Source organism: Magnolia sinica, chromosome 10 (genome assembly GCF_029962835.1).
Source record: "Magnolia sinica isolate HGM2019 chromosome 10, MsV1, whole genome shotgun sequence".
NCBI classification, from domain to species: domain Eukaryota; kingdom Viridiplantae; phylum Streptophyta; class Magnoliopsida; order Magnoliales; family Magnoliaceae; genus Magnolia; species Magnolia sinica.
Genome location: NC_080582.1, coordinates 8,992,213 through 9,008,775, shown reverse-complemented (window position 1 = coordinate 9,008,775; position 16,563 = coordinate 8,992,213). Strand labels below are relative to the sequence as shown.

General features: G+C 38.8%; 1 protein-coding gene across 15 annotated transcripts in view; it reads left to right on the top strand.

The window, feature by feature from the left end:
• Positions 1 to 6,697, top strand: part of LOC131257928 (putative disease resistance protein At1g50180) — a 50,400-nt gene extending 43,703 nt beyond the window's left edge. For 3 of the 15 annotated variants that reach the window (XM_058258897.1, XM_058258885.1, XM_058258882.1), the window contains 7 exons: positions 750 to 1,032; positions 2,310 to 2,412; positions 3,786 to 3,917; positions 4,109 to 4,387; positions 5,415 to 5,512; positions 5,637 to 5,753; positions 6,471 to 6,697. The gene's annotated coding sequence lies outside the window, so the exon portion shown is untranslated. Of the gene's footprint in view, positions 1 to 615; positions 1,033 to 2,309; positions 2,413 to 3,580; positions 3,918 to 4,108; positions 4,388 to 5,266; positions 5,303 to 5,414; positions 5,513 to 5,636; positions 5,754 to 6,470 lie in introns of all 15 variants that reach the window. The other 12 variants (XM_058258896.1, XM_058258891.1, XM_058258888.1 and 9 more) reach the window with 12 other exon arrangements.
• The last annotated feature ends 9,866 nt before the right edge of the window (positions 6,698 to 16,563 follow it).

The window sequence follows — 16,563 nt, the reverse complement described above, 5'->3', positions numbered from 1 at the left end:
AAGCGGATCTATTCTCAAGTGGATTACAACACAGAGAATAGTAGTGATTGAAACCCCACCATTAAAAACTTCATGGGGCCACCAGAATGTTTATTTGCCGTCCAACCTTGTGGATACAGAATACATACATCAAGATGGGCCCTACGGTAAGGGCACACCATCTTGGGTGAGGCCAAGGTCTCACCTAATCTGCTCCCACCATAATGTCGGCATTTTGGGTCACCAAACCAATGGGCCTACCTGTACAACTGAGAACTGAAGTAGTAATCTGTAATCCTTCAGACAGAGAATTGCATAATACTTGTTGTATGTCATGCATGCCAACTGTTTGATGAATTACCTCTTTGTATGTCATGCATGCCAACCATTGCATAATACTTGTTGTATGTCATGCATGCCAACTGTTTGATGAATTACCTCTTTGTATGGATCTCACTTGTGGGCCTATTATTTCTCTATGGATGAATCGGCCCACATGGTTGTATGGTTGGAAGGCCCTACCATGATGCCCCATTGAATAAAAGTAGGTGGTCTGACCACAGAAACTTTTCTTTTATCATTCCTTGTTTTTACATAATATATATTTAATAAACGTCAACCATATTTTGCTTTTAGCCCTGTTTAAGGACAATCCAGATGGTTCAGATCATCAAGATATGCAACCATGTGTGCTTGGCTCGTGCATAGTTGTTTGAGTTAAGAAATGGACCTTAACCACTACTTAAGCCTTATATCCAATGCTTACACAGATGTGTTGAGATTGGAAAGTCTCAAGCTTGTGCAACCCAACTCCCCTACAAGCCAACACAGGCCCAGATGGAAGAGATGTGCAAGATCCAAGCTGTCCATTAGGTGGGTCCCTACTTGTTGATGCCACAGCTCAAAAATCAGGCGAGTCTACTCCTTGGAGGGTCACCAAAAGCGAGGGACCCACTCCCTACGAATTCTGTGCAGCAAGACCCATTTAGGAGTTTCTCTGTTCTAAGCACATCATATGTCTTCACAAGCTCGGAAGATGCTTCTATCAAACAGGTGATATTATGTTTCTGTTGTATCTCAAATAAATTTAATTCAGTTATTTGGCCTCCCATTTGATAGGAAATTGAAAGAACTATACACTTTCTTGTGGAGAATTTTACTATGAGAAAAGCTCTTAGATTTTATTCTTTTCATTTTATCCTATTATAAGAAGTGAGTGGACAACAAGGACATGAATCCTACATAAATGGGCCAAGATTTTTGTAATATTTGATAAAGTAGTTTTAATAAGCCCATTGAAATATATACTTTGGTAAAAAATGATGAAACCTCGAGCCTTGGGTAGGCTACAAGCAAGAGAGCCACCAATGTTTTTTACTGTTGAATTACATGGCCAATGTTTGGACTGTTAGGATCCTTCTATTAATGCAATTTTAGTGATGCAGTTGATAATTTGATTGTTTTGAGGTGTCATTAGACTGCCACGTGCACAATGGATTAGTAGCCTAGTCTGTTTACCCAACCTCACTGAAATTGAGGCCACGGCCCGCCCATTTAATCATCTGATCCATGATTCAGGCCAGACCTACCTGGGCCTGGCTATCAACAATTGGGCCTGAATACCATCTTGGGCTAGACCTTAATTCAAAAAGTTGTCAAACTTGGACTGGGCCTGTCCCGTTCATTTGGTGCACTTAAATATAGGCCTATGTTTTACCTGCAAGCTTAAAAGAGAGCAAGTTTGGACTGCGGGACCAGGTCTGTACAGGACCTGTCTCCATGGGAACTACGCCAAAATGTATGAATTTAGCCTTCTGTTTTTTTCTTTTTCCTTTTTTTTTTTTTTTCTCTAGGTGATTTTTATTGGATATGTTCATTAGAATCCTTTTCTTATTTATGTAAGTGTATACAAGCTCACTTCCTTAGGTTGTCCAATTTAAAGTTGGAAACATGGCTGTTACATTCTATTTCTGTTGAACAGTCATCCTTTCTTCAGGACTGCGCTTGACGCCTGCGAAAAGCTAGAGTTCTGTGTGTCCAAAAGCTAGAGTTGTGTGTAATGCACAACATATTTCTGTTGCATGCATTGTCATCTCTTAGACATATTTTATGATGGCGCTTTTTTACCTATGAGTTTGTTGTTTGTAAGATTGAAATACCTTGTTTAATGTTTTATTGTCTCAGTCTATCGACATTCGGCATTGAGTCCTTAAGTTGATAAATGCATAAGCATCGTAGTAGCTTGGCGTTTTTTCTTTTCATTTTTTGCCTTTCCAGTGTCTGAAATTGTTAACAAGTATCTTCTCATTCTTCTTCTTCTTTTCTTGCAGAATCTTAGCAATAGGGAGCCTGCTGAGACTACTTGGTGGAGATCACCTGCAACGCAGGGTTGTGGCGTTTGAGGGAGCTATTCTTCTCATTACATCTCCTGTGGTATACATGTTCCCCATCTTAATATGAAAAAAAAAAACTGCATTTATTTGAAACACTTGGTTACCGTTGAAGCCTGCTTTAGCACTTGGATGGTCTCAAATTCATGGCATTGCATTTGCTTCTCTCAAATTCCATGTATGATAGTGATGTTAATTTTTGGTTTTTGTGTTACCATTTCACATTTGAACCATGACCATATGCAGTCTGAGGTGTGGGGAGGCTCATGAGGTTCCTTGGAGATCTTGCTCACTTGTCTCTAGCATCTCTGCTGCACACATGGAACATTTCAAGGGAAATCAGAACAGTTAATCTGATGGCCCACCACATGAAGGGCCTATGGCTAAAAATCACAGCATTGAACTATATTTGCCAAGGCATTGGCAGCCTGTTAATGGATGGTAAAAAGAAGTTGAGCAAAAGACTGAGTGGTTCACATTCAGTGGGCCTGGCACACATGGAAGGTATTGTGGTCTGTTCCTCAGCTGGGAGGGTGGAGATTAAGTGGGTTGCTGTTCTGATATGCCAGAGCTCTTTGGTATTTGTGGTGCTGCTAATTACGATGTGTTCACGTGAATGCTTCCTATCCTGCACCTATTAGTGGCTGTGGAGCTGATTGTGGCAGAAGCCATGGCCCTAAGAGAGGGGATTCATCGTTTTCCAGATTCATTCGCAGGGTCCCTCCGGTTTAAGGCAGTTCCAAGCATTTCCGCCCTTGGCTAGAAGTCCCCATTCAACGACTGAAATCGTAACCGATATAATAGGGATTCTTGTAGTGTTGTGTTTTTTTTGGGCTATTGTCTCGCCTACATGATGGCGCAGTAGATGAGTGGTTGAATTACATGTTCCTTGTTTATGGTGGAGATGTTAGAGACTAGCAAGCCTTGTCTCCAAGGAGACTTGTGAGCTTTCTAACCTTTTCCTAATGCAGGGAAATTTTCACACCGGGCTCAAGTGGGGTAGCCTGTGGGATGCGAGGACACACTCGGGGTAGGTGGCCCGTGTGAAGCGGAACCCATGTGAAGTGGGGCCCATGAGGAGGTTTGGCCAAGGTCCTAACCCATGCGATGTGGGGCCTGAGCTATTGGATAAAGGGATTGATTCGCCACTCTCTATCAGTTCGAGCTTTTAGAGCAAGTGGCTAATTGTCCTCCATCATTTCCTCATGTAGATTTCATGCTTCTCGGTTAGAGCTGAAGACATTCCTTACCTTTTATGTGATTGATGATTGCATCATGTTGCATTTGCACCATCAGGTTTGTTCATTTAGAACTTGCTCCATGCTGATCAGTTACTGGAATGATATCTTTTGGAGGATTTTTAGCATTGTTATATTTCCAAGTTTAAGTCATCTTGTCTTAATTTCATATGATTAGATGCTGGTAGTGGGAGGAATGCTAATACTGGAAAGGATAATGAAGTCAATCAAAGCACAGGCAGAGACCTTACATCCACTTCTTCACCAGTCTTGCAGGACAGAGAAAATAATGCAACCATTACAACATGAGGTAAACTTCATTTATAGATTTTTCTGCTGTATTGACTTTCCATTCCCCGGTATATTGAATCCTCTTGTAAATTGATTAAAACTAGGTGATGCAAAGAAAATGCAATTCAGCTACTTTTTAAGCATTTTAATTTGGATCAAGCTGATATTTGTGTTGTTCCTTTATCCATGTCTTTGTGACCTTATGAATAGTTTAGATGACAAAAAAATCAATGTGAGCCTAATGGACAGAAACAGTTTTCAACGGTGAACGTCTTTAGGACCACCATTTCCCGTGGTGCTGTCCACTTGAGCTTTGGATCTGCCTCATTTTTAGACTCCTGCACTAAAATGAGCTGGCTAAAGGTTTGGATGGCATAGATAAGCCACATACATCACAATGGGCCCCACAGTTTTTTCCTTTCTGCCCAAGTTTGGAGTTCAAAAGGCGTGCCGTCAATGTTGTATGAGGATGCTTCTGCAATTATGGATGTAAGTAATCATAATCTATTTACAAGTATTTACACCAGTAAATGAAAAATCAAACACCACCTAAAGAAAGCATGGAATCCCCATCAAATAGGAAGATGCTTTAACAATGGCTTCCAGGACTACTTTGGAATGTAATATTGTAAATCTGCTGCCTAGTGATGAAGCACATGAATTTCTTGAAAACTCTGGAGAGTCGAATGCTGTGTTAGCTCTGTCTGTTCACAGGGAATTGTTCAGAAACCAATGCTAATTGTCGATCCTTCATATACTCCTGATCCTGAATTAAAAAGAAAAAAAAAAGGGCGGTCCTATCAGGCCTGATAATTCTCAGGCAGAATCTGGGCATCCTATTGAACAATTTTGCTAATGAACCTACCAGATTTACAGGAGCACCTTCCTGCTTGATGAGGAGCCATCATCTGCAAGAAAAGATCTTTTATCTATAAGAAGCTTATGATCATGGTGTGTCGTAAATGGTGGCAACCGTTACATGTTATGGATCGTAAATATCGTAACGGCCATTATGGATAAAATAACATGTAAAGGCCGTTACAGCCCCCGTAACAGCCCATTATGCCCCTGTAATGGCCTGTTATGGAGCCGACACAGATTTTTCAGATTTTTTTCAATAGGAAAAAAAAAAAAAAGTGTCCAAGACCGTAATGGCCATTATAAAATTTTATAAAAAAAAAAAAAAAAAGTGTCTGGGGACCATAATGGCCATTATAACCCATATCATAAAGGTAATGATGGTGGCTGTTACGGCCACTTTTACTGTTACGGAATACCTTGCTTATGATGCAAGTTATTTTTCATTAAAACATTGAACCAATTGTTTGTATGGTTCTCATACGTGGGCTGGTTACGATCGAGTAACAGGTTCTCAACCCAATTTCTTGGGATCATTTTTAGAAGGTGGAGAAACTCAATGAACTGTCCTAATGATTTTCTACTACATTTTTTTAATTCCATTGAAGAGCGTGTTTTCTAATTGTCTTGCTTCTTCTCTTTTAATCCTTTATCACAGTAAGGAAAAGCACAAGATGTGATCTTTTACTCATATCAAAGATATTATCAACAGTTTTGCTGCCAATCATGAAGAGGAAGAAGTAATGGGAATCTGAAGTAAGATAAATAATCTCTGCATTTAATTTCTCTGCTTTTCCCTTTTTCTTCTCTTCATGTTTATATATTTTTGCAGTTTTTTATTCTTTATTTTCAACTTTTTATTTTATTTTGTTTAATTCAGATCATCTGGATGTTATATCGGTTTTCTTAAATATCAGTCGTGGTAGAGTTCCGGCTGAATTGATTTGGCAAAGAACGAGATTTGGGGAATACACGTCACTCAGCAAACTCGACACTGGTAATTCTTTTGTTGCCATTTTAAATATATAAAAAAAAAATCTCTTTTATTCTATTTGTTTAGAAAAAAAAATGTGGAAGCGCAAAATATATTGATGAGGAATGATATGGTTATCTACAGTGTTCATATGATGGGCCCCACCTTAGAGATTCCATTGATGTGATGGAATCTCTAAGGCGACTTGGAAACATCCAGAAAAGCAGGCTTTTCTCGCCTTTGCATGAGTAATCTGTTGAACTGTAATTCGCGGAATTGAAAGGATCGTAGTGCATCGGACATGAGGATCGATAAATCCAAACTAAAATCCGTACCTGATTGGGATGCCATCTCTGGATTTCAAGTTGCTAGGATCTTTCGCACCTTGCACTCTTCAGAGAAGCACCGAGATGGGAATAGAGGCTTCAATGTGTTTTAGGCTTGGTACCCAGCCATGTTTTTATATTTACTGAAATTCCTCTCTTTTAGGCTCCACACGAATTTAGGATTAGCACACCAACCCAACTTTAGTGAGGTACACTAGTATGCCCGATCACATCATCCAACCCCTAGGGAGATCCAGACTGTTAATCAATAAGGCTCACCTTATAGAATTTTTACATAATGATCATCGCAAGATTCTTTTCATGTTGACCATATAGTGATGGAGATACTAGATGAGGTCTTCAGCAGAGTTTGTTATCACTCTTGGCAAGTGTTTGATTTTTTTTCCGTTTCCAGGTGCAGCACGCGGTGGTTTCTGAGCATCCCCAACTCTACAAAGGAAATTATCCACATCATCCATGGTCACCTGAGAAAGAATCAATCTCCTGACCAGAGAGGAAGTGATCTACATATAGTAAAATAAAATGCACTAAGAACATCTATTGTGCCGGTTCATGTTAGGATGTTTTGAATGGGTGACACCCAAGAAATCTTGCTTGACAGGAGAATGCACCCTTTGATCATTGAGTTATTTTCTTATAAATAATGATTAGACCCTTCAGCTGTCTTCTTTTCTCGAGCCATTTATCAAATGACTAGGATCCTCCAATTAATCTTGAAAATTCTGAGGCACCAAACAGCTCTCTATCTCACCAGTTCAACTCTTTGGATCTTCTTAGTGGCCCCACATGTACTGCAAATCAACAATGAGAATGAAAACAGAAGTGCTAGACAGTAAACATGAGTTATCTCTATGGTCTTGTGATAAGTATGATTCTCCAAACATCATCCGCCTATAACATGGCCCACTAGTTGGACAGTTCAGATTGATGGAAAACTTGGATCATGAGTAAAGTAGAGAAATGACTCCACCATAATCTGGTTTTAATAGCTCTATGTTATCATAACCCTTTACAATGCTCCGGGTTCAACTGATGAATGGGGCTAATTAGAATCATTTGTCTTTGGACAAAATACATAAATGGTCTGGATTATTAACTCATATGGCCCACTTTCAGAAGAAAGAATTTGCTTGCACATGATGCGGTTCAATCAAGTGTCATCATCCACCAAAATAAAAGGAAACAATAGAGCTTTTAATCATGACCCCACCCCCCGGGGAGAATGTATTATGAAAGTACATTAGCTGCTCCTAGGATTGAAACACTTGACTTTCTGCTCTCATATCATGTCAAACAGCCACTCACTCTAAATGCTTGAGCCATTAGATGATGGTGTATTAATATATATCAAGGGACTTAATAGAACCCTCTTTTGCGTAAGTTTCTCCAAAATGCCCTAAATCTATATGGTATTTATATAATTGATAGAGTCATGATTAGAGCCGGGCATGGGACGAGCTGAACCGAATCAAAACTCAAACCGAGTCAAGTTCGAGTCACCCAGTAACTGACTTGACTCATCCCGAAATCCAACTCAATACTTATTCGACTTGATCCGAAACTCGACTCGTACATATTAAAAAAATAATATATAAAAAAATCCATATTTAACATTTAATATCTGAGATGCTATGTAGCTGATGGAGAAGCTGCAATATTGGCCGGTGCATTTAGGTTTTGAGCTGTGATTTCATCCCACGGATACCCACCACACCAACTCAACTCCATGCTGACTTGACCCGACTCGGTACTTGTGACCGGGTCAGACTCGGTCCGGATTAGTAGTCTAGACTCAGACTCGGATTGCATCAGGCATGCCGGACTCAGTACCAAGTCAGGTTGAGTTTAGATCAGGTCTATTTGAAAATTGGGTTGCCGTGTCAGTCCTAACTCAGTCCAACTGGACTTGATGCCCAGCTCTAATCATGATTCCTTGTCATGTGAGTGGAACAATTTTTGAGGTCCAGGTGAATCATACATGTTTCAATGTACACCGTGGTGTTGGGTCACCATCCAATCCACATCCGTGTGAGAAGTGGATTGGATGGTGACCACATGTGTGGGGCCCACCATGATGTGTGTGTTTTATCCACATTGTCCATCAGTTGTGCCAGCTCATATTAAGACATGAGCTTAAAAAAATGAAGCAAATCAAAAGCTCAAGTGGGCTACACGACAGAAGAGTGGTGATTGAGCACTTCTTGGAGGCCACAAAAAAGTTTTGGGTGAAGGTGATATTCGTGCTTTTAATATATATATATATATATATATATTTAAAGACTTGTATCTGTCCTTATCCAGGTTTGTGGGACCTTGTTAACAGGGTGAATGGCAAATAAACATTAGAAAGGCTTCGAATGTGGGTGTCATTATCTCCACTGTTTCCTGTGGTGGGTCTGCTTGAGTTTGGTATCTACTTCATTTTTTGGCCCATACCCCCTAAAATGAGCTAGCAAAATAGATGGACAGTGTGGATATAAAAACACATACACCATGATGGCCCCACAATGCCCAACATGGTCGTCTAGCTGGGTAGTGTTGGGGTCACCACCCAATCTACTTCCATGTTAGAATGAATCGATCTTTTACATGTGACTGTTCACCTGAGTTGCTCATTTGTGTTATTCCTCTCAATGAGTAGCCCTTGCTTAATCACAACCCATTTAAATATTAAATATTGATTGTCATGGCAAATTCGCATGAATTCAAAATTTATGAAAATAATGACTCTGCCAAAGGGGAACTCCAGGGTGGTGCTTTTGGAGGAGAGCAATTATCAAAATGCTCTATTAGTTTCTTTAAAAAGTGGTGAAGTCGAGAATTGTAGGGCCCACATTTAATTAAATGTCACCTAACCTATCCAACAACTGCACCCATCACGACAATCAAACAAACAAAAAATCTAACAGATCCAATCATAAAGTGGGCCACACCATATATAAAAATAATAAAACACCACCCAAAAACATTCTAAGTCTGGAGAGGTTTGGATGTCATATGCATACCACATGAAATCTTACATATCTTCATTTAGCACATTTTAAAGGAAAGGGGAAACCTCCGTGGTGTGTTAATGTCACCAACTTTTGTGGGCCCCACCATGATGTATGTGTTATATCCACACTGTCCATCCATTTTGCAAGATAATTTTAAGGCATTAGGCCAAAAATAAGGCAAATCCAAACCTCAGGTAGACCACACCACAAAAATGTGGTAGGGACAATGACACCCATGGTTCAAACCTTCCTAGGGCCCACCATGATGTTTCTTTGCCATCCAACATAAGGTCACACAAATCTAGATGAAGGGAAAATAAAAATATTAGCTTGATCCAAAATTTTTGTAGCCCCAACAAATTTTCAACAGTAGGTGTTTAATCCCCATTGCTTTCTGTGGCGCGGCCCACTTGAGCTTTGGATTTGCCTCAGTTTTGAGCGAATGACTTAAAATGATCTCATAAAATGGATGGATGATTTGGATATAACATATACATCATGGTGGGGCCCACATAAGTTAGCGGAGTAAACCCATCACATGGTCGGCTTCCATTTTAAAGGTAAAAATAAAATTAAAGAGGGCATTTTGGTAATTGCTCTTCTCAAAAACACCACCTGGTCATTTTGATTCCTGAATAATTTTGCAATAGAAATCCCTGTCAAATACTATTTTAAAAGTTGGATGGGAATGTTAACCACGTGTGATCTTGAGTAGTGCCTCTCACACATGTGTCAGTATAAAATGAAACATCTCAAGCTCCAACTAATGATTATTGATAATTAAAGCATTGCACGATTGATGATAATTAAAGCATTTCATTTGGTCAATCCAAAGCACTACCTAGCCAATCACATCATTACTCTATAATCTAACCATGTTTGGCCCAAACATCCCAATCAAAAGACAAATTACATGAAACACGGCCCATGTTTTGCATTGTGTGTATGCATTTTGAATTTTGAGAAGTGGGCCCCACCAAAAGAGTGGTAGATTAAGATCGATATAGTTAATCTCAATTAGTTAGAATAAGTCTCAGATGAGATCCACAGACCTGAAGAATGAATTACATGATGCACAGCCCACATCTTTGCATTGTATGAATTAGATTTCGAATTTTGAGAAGTTGGCTGCATTTAAGGAATGGTACAATAAGAATCATGTAGTTGACCTCAATCAGTTAAAATAAAGTTCCTATAAAATTTACAATCAAAAGACATGGTGGATTCATCTTGTTTGTTAGAAATACTGCCAGGTGTTAAGCATGAATGCCAAAAATAATGAAAATCCATAACTCAAAAGGCTGAGATGAAATGTCCACTAATCCTTTTAGGGCCTATTTGGACACTGGTATTAAGTTGTATTAAATGGGATTGCATTACTAATCCCACTTTGCATAACATGTTTAGAAAGAGTGTGAGATAGGATTAAAATTAACTTAGTAGGCTTTGGAAAACGAGCCTTGTGTTGGAAAGTGTGAGATGGGATTACTAATCTCATGGACGATGGATTTTCACTTCATCCAGTTCAATCCAAATGCAATTTGAAAGTATATCATAGGATTTATTTTTTAATGCATACATTCAAAATATGGTATTAGAAAATATGGGATAAACCCACTTAAGAGACAATACCTTACACATGCATGTATCGTAACTTTTACGATTTCATCCACCTTAATACCACCTAATGCAACGGGCCCTTATGTTATTGGGGTTTTTAGCTATTATGGAGTAGCTTTTTGCCAGTTTGTTATTATGATTATTATTATTATTATTATTTTGTTTTGTTTTTCCTTCGCTAGATTTCAATAAATTGCTCATCTTTTAAATAAATAAAAAAATCCACTCTTTAAGTAGGGAACACTATCGACAGTCAAAGATGATCCTAACCATTAAAAATGGACTTGAGCTTTCTAGGATTTCATCTATGCAAATCATAAGGTTTTAGGATTATGATCATCCATAATCCATATGCATGGCCCAATTCATGCTAGTATACTCTCAGCTATATACTGATTACTCTCAGGCCTTGTTGAATACAAGCATTTTCAGATAACTTACAAATTGGTGTGTGGGGTCCAAAGTGATGTTTTAATGACATCCAATCCATCCATCATGTGCACAGCTTAATGCTCTCACTCACTTCAAAAAATCTCGTCCATCCAAGACTCATTGGCTGTTAAAGTGAGCAGTTGGCATGAGAACCCACGAATTAAAAACCTTCCAAATTGTATGTGGGCCCCAGAGGTCCTGTATATGCCATTTAATCCATTCAAAAGATGCATTTGATGAAGATGATCAAAAGACACCCAAAACATAAGGCCATTCCAAAACACAGGTGGAACACAACACAAGATTTAGAAAATTTAGGGAAGATTTTACATGGTACAATCCACCTGAGTATTGGATTAGTGCCCATGATGGGCGGGTTGGATGCCATGAAAACATCAAGCGGATTCTACATATCAATTTGCAGGTTGAGCTCATCTAGAAATGTTTGTATTGTATCCGGCTTAAAAATGAAAGACAGCATGGGAGCTAATAATATAAGATTTTTATTTGTTTTTTTAAAATAAAAAAAAAATCCCAAAATGGAACATAGCTTACTATAGAGAGATAGGTCATTCCCCCATGTTGAATAGAGCAACAGGGGGCAAATCTACGAGCAGGGTCTCTCTCTACGTGCGTGTGTATATGGGCTGGGTCAGGTGAAAGGAGTTCAAGACCCAACCATTTAGTAACTGTTTGTACTTTCACCGCAGGTTCAAGGTCGAAATCAAAGGGATTGTTTGGGAGCTTGTATCTGTAACGTATTGGATTCCAAATCACAAATCAAAGTGATTTTATTTGTTGGGTTTGGCATTAGCTTGTACACAGAATGCACTAAATAATAATAATAATTTAAAAATAAAAATAAAAAACTGTATTTATAGTATTTGATTTTGATTATTAAATCAACTTTAATATCTTAGATTAATGCACGTTCGTGATATTTGATAAATTAATTATAATAAGCCTTTTGAAGTGTATGCTCCAATAAAAAAAAAATGATAAAGCTTTGAGCCTCAAGTGTGGCACAAGCATAAGATTGGAAGCAAGCGAATATATTTTAATCATTAATTTACATACGTAATGTTTGGACCGTTCAAATCATTCTATTGATGTGATGTTGGTGATGCAGGTACTACTGTCGTTATTTTTTGTGTCATCAATATTTCATGTGTACCGTGGATTAATAGCCTACGGTGGTACCTTATGTCACACGTGTAACTATTCTACCTCAAAAAAGGAGTTAATGAATGCATTTCTTTCATAATCATGACAAAAGAGAGATTTCAAAATACATCTGAATTTTATATTTCGAATGCCTTCAATTCCAAGCACCTACCTCCAAATCCATTCTGCCAAATAACTTTCAGATTCTGAATGCAGTTAAATCTATATTGCCAAGGCCTGTTTGGATAGGATCAAATGAGTAGCTTTTTAAACTTACCTTAATTACTAAGTTAATTTAAAAAAAAAAAAATTTAATTCAGTTATTAAACTTAAATGAGTAGGTTTTTTTTAAAGTAACTTATTATTATAAATTATTATTTTTATTGCTTTTCAACTTCCAAAAGTAACTATATCTCCCTCATTTTCATTGGTAACAAAGCATTTTAATTAGAAAATTCTTTAAGGAAATGTGCTCTCTGTGGCCATGATCTAAGTTCATGAGATTGAAAAATCATTCAATGAATGGATAGATGATCAAATGGGCCCCACATAAAAATGGCCCATTTTGATGTGACCCTACATGATCGATGATCCACATCAAATGCCTGCCCCAATGATAAATGACCTCAATCCAAGGTGAGCCCCGTGTGATGGGCAACCCACACTGAAGGTAAGGCTTACATGATGGGCAACCCACATCAAAAGTGCGCTCCAAGTGATGGACAACTAATAATGGTGGGCCCCACATGATGGATGATCCACATCAAGGTGGGCTCTACATGATGGATAGTCCACATCAATGGTCGGCCTAATGATAAGTGGCCCATATCCAAGGTAGGTCCCGCATGATGGATGGCCCACATCGGAGGTGGGCCCACATGATGGATGGTTCATATCAAAAGTAGGCTCCACATGATGGACGTGATATTGAAGATGGACTCTACATGATGGATGCTAACATTGATAGCCCCACATGATGGATGACTACCATTAAAGGTGGGCCCTATCTAATGAGTTGTGCACATTAAAGGTCAACCACTAATAATAAATGGCACACAACCAAGGTGGGCCCTGCATGATGGATTGTCCACATCAAAGGTGGGGCCCACACAATGAACGATATACATGAAAGCTTGGCCCCATATGATGGACGGTAGATGTGAGGTGGACAAAACAAACTTTCAAGATTATGACTTATAATGTTGGAAACCAAATATGTTTTTCTACCTTTTAGGCTATATACTTATCTGTTGATTTAATATAAATTAAGATAAATTATTTGTGTCATAAATAGCTTATCTAAAGTAACTTACCGACCAAACACCCCTAAATGACCCTTAACTCATTTGTTTAATATGATGGGTTTAGTTATAGGAAGATCCAAGCCCAATCCATGGGATTCATCAGTTGGGCCCATGTATGGACTGCCAAAGAGTGAAGATTCGGATATAAATACGTCGGTGATCATTTCTCATTTATCTATAGAATGGGAAAAAGTAAAGGAAAAAAAAACCAATAAACCTGTCTGGATGAAGGAACAAACCAAAAATTAAACCGGCTTAGAATTTGGATGGCCTCTGTAACCTGGAGGTAAGTGCTTCCTCTCCCATTTGTTTCAAGTTTTGTGGCCCACTTGAGTGTTGGACCAGGCTGACTTTTGAGAGTGACATAAGGCTAATCTTATGATGTATGGGTTAGATAGCCTTCACACATCATATGGGCCCTACATCTGCTCAACTGCCGGTTGCCACTCTAGCACACTCTTAAATAAATGAGTTAGCTTATTTTGGCTTGGACCTATCCTAAACTTAAAAAACTAACGCCGGGGTGAAAATACAGACCAGATGGTTAAATGGATCTGGTCTCGCTTTCTCTCTTGACCCATCCATCCATTTACTAAAGGCGGGAATATGCTTAAAGGTACTTGGTAGACATCGATGCCTATTGTGATTTATATCTTTTTTATTATTTTAGTGCCTGATCCCCAAAACTGAAGTATATCTAAAGCTCAAGTAGAGCATGCCAAAGGAAACACTGTAAATTGGGTGCCCATCATTAAAAGATTCTTAGGCCACAGAAGTTTTGTATGATGCTGACATTTGTTTTTCATTCATTCATGTCTATGTGACCTTATTAATAAGTTAAATGAAAGATAAACATCAAAGCGGATCATATATAAACAAAGGTTTTAACAGTATACATCACTATTCCTGTTGTTTTTGTGGTGTGGTCCTCTTGAGCTTTGTATACTGATTTGGGAGACAGATGCACCGCATGGATGAAGAGAGATAAATCCATGGTGGGGCCCATAGAGTATACTCACTACGCAATCCACTTTGCAAAAACCGTGGCTCATGGGAAACGGATTGGCTACTCCCCCTGCCACCAGCCAATGGCTGGTGGTCAGTGTTATGTAGGCCCCACAACGATGTATGTGTTTCACCATGCCGTCCATTTATTTTTCTAGATCATTTTATGTTATGAGACCAAAATTGAGATATTTTTCAATCTCAATTGGACCACATCACAGGAAACAGTGTTGAATGAACATCGACCATTAAAACTTTTTGAGAGCCATAAAAGTTCTGGATCAAGCTAATCTTTGTTTTTTCCCTTTATCTGGGTCTGTATGACCTAATCAACAGCTTGGATGTCAAATAAACAGTACAGTGGGCCTTAGGAGTATTTTAATGGTGAATATCCCATTAGTATTGTTTTCCTGTGGTGTGGTACACCTGAGATTTATATCCCTCTAATTTTTGGGATGCTCTAAAATGATCCGTAAAAATGGATGAACGGAGTGGATGAAACACATACATCATGGTGGGGCCCACACAGAACCGACCACCAGCCACTGGGCTGGTGTCAGGGGGAGTAGCCAATCCGTTTCCTGGCTCATGTGGAATCGGATTGCGTACTGAGTTACTCAGTACGCTCTTATCGTACTGAGTAAACTCAGTTGGGCCCACTACGAATGCGTGTGGTTTATCCACGCTGTCCATTTGTTTTTCCATATCATTTTATGGGTTCAACCGAAAATTGATACATATACAAAGCTCAAGTGGACCATACCACTGGAAAAAGTGGAAGTATTGATTTCAACCGTTGATAACTTTCTAAGGCCCCTAGTGATGTTTATTTGTCATCCAACCTTTTCATAAGATAAGAAAAACATGGATGAAGGGAAAATAGAAATATCAGCTTGATCTAAAACTTCCGTTGTCCCCAAGAAATTTTCAATGATAGATGTTCAATTCAAACTGTTTCCCATGGTGTGGTCCATTTGAGGTTTTTATATACTCCATTTTTTGAATAAAGCCTTAAAATTATGTGTTACAAGAAATGGACGGAGTGGATATAATGTATGAATGACACTGGGGCCCACGGAGTTTACTCAGTACACTTACTGTACTGAGTTATACACGATCCGCTTCCGGCTCATGTGGGCCCTGCAGACTTCTGCCTTGAAAGTAAGTCCGTACGTGATCATCAATTGCGGCATTTGGATCCTCACCGCACATGATAAAGCTGATTGCAGTTTCCACTCTATCTGTCTCAAGACATGGAAAAATGTTAGATCCAAGCAGCATATCCGGTAGGCCCACCTTGGAGGCATTCTTGGATAAAAAAGGGCCACTCTTCTAATTTGGTAGGCCGAACAAATACGTTGAATGTGAACTGTCCATTCTCTTTGTAAATAGCTGACCTAACAATTGAAGGGACAAGCGTGCTTAGGCAGAGAATGTAAATGGAGGGATCACCTGGATCAATACACTAGCTTAGTCGAGGTGGTGCACTCACAAGCGCATTTTGCAATGGACTCTATGCACAAAGATGACATTCTCTTCGTGGATCTTTCCTTCAGTTTTTCAGAAAAGTTATCCGAAAAAATGAAACAGATGCAATTGTCAGATGACCTATACCAAAAGAAACAGCGTTGATTGAACATCAATGAGCCACAAAAAGTTGAGACCAAAGCTGATATTTATTTTTTCTTTTCATCCAAACTTATGTGACAGATTGGATAGTAAATAAACACTGAGAAAAACATTAAAGTGCGGCTTTATAAGTTTTAAATGATAGTACAGCTAATTAATTACTATTGTTCTTATGGTATATGGTCCATTGGATAATTGGATCTACTTTATTTTTGGATGATGCCTTAGAAGGATGCGGAAAAATAGATAAACATTGTGGATACATGATACATACCCATAATACCCAAATCAAGGTGGGCCCCAAGGTAACCCATGTTAAGGGTCACACCATCTTGAT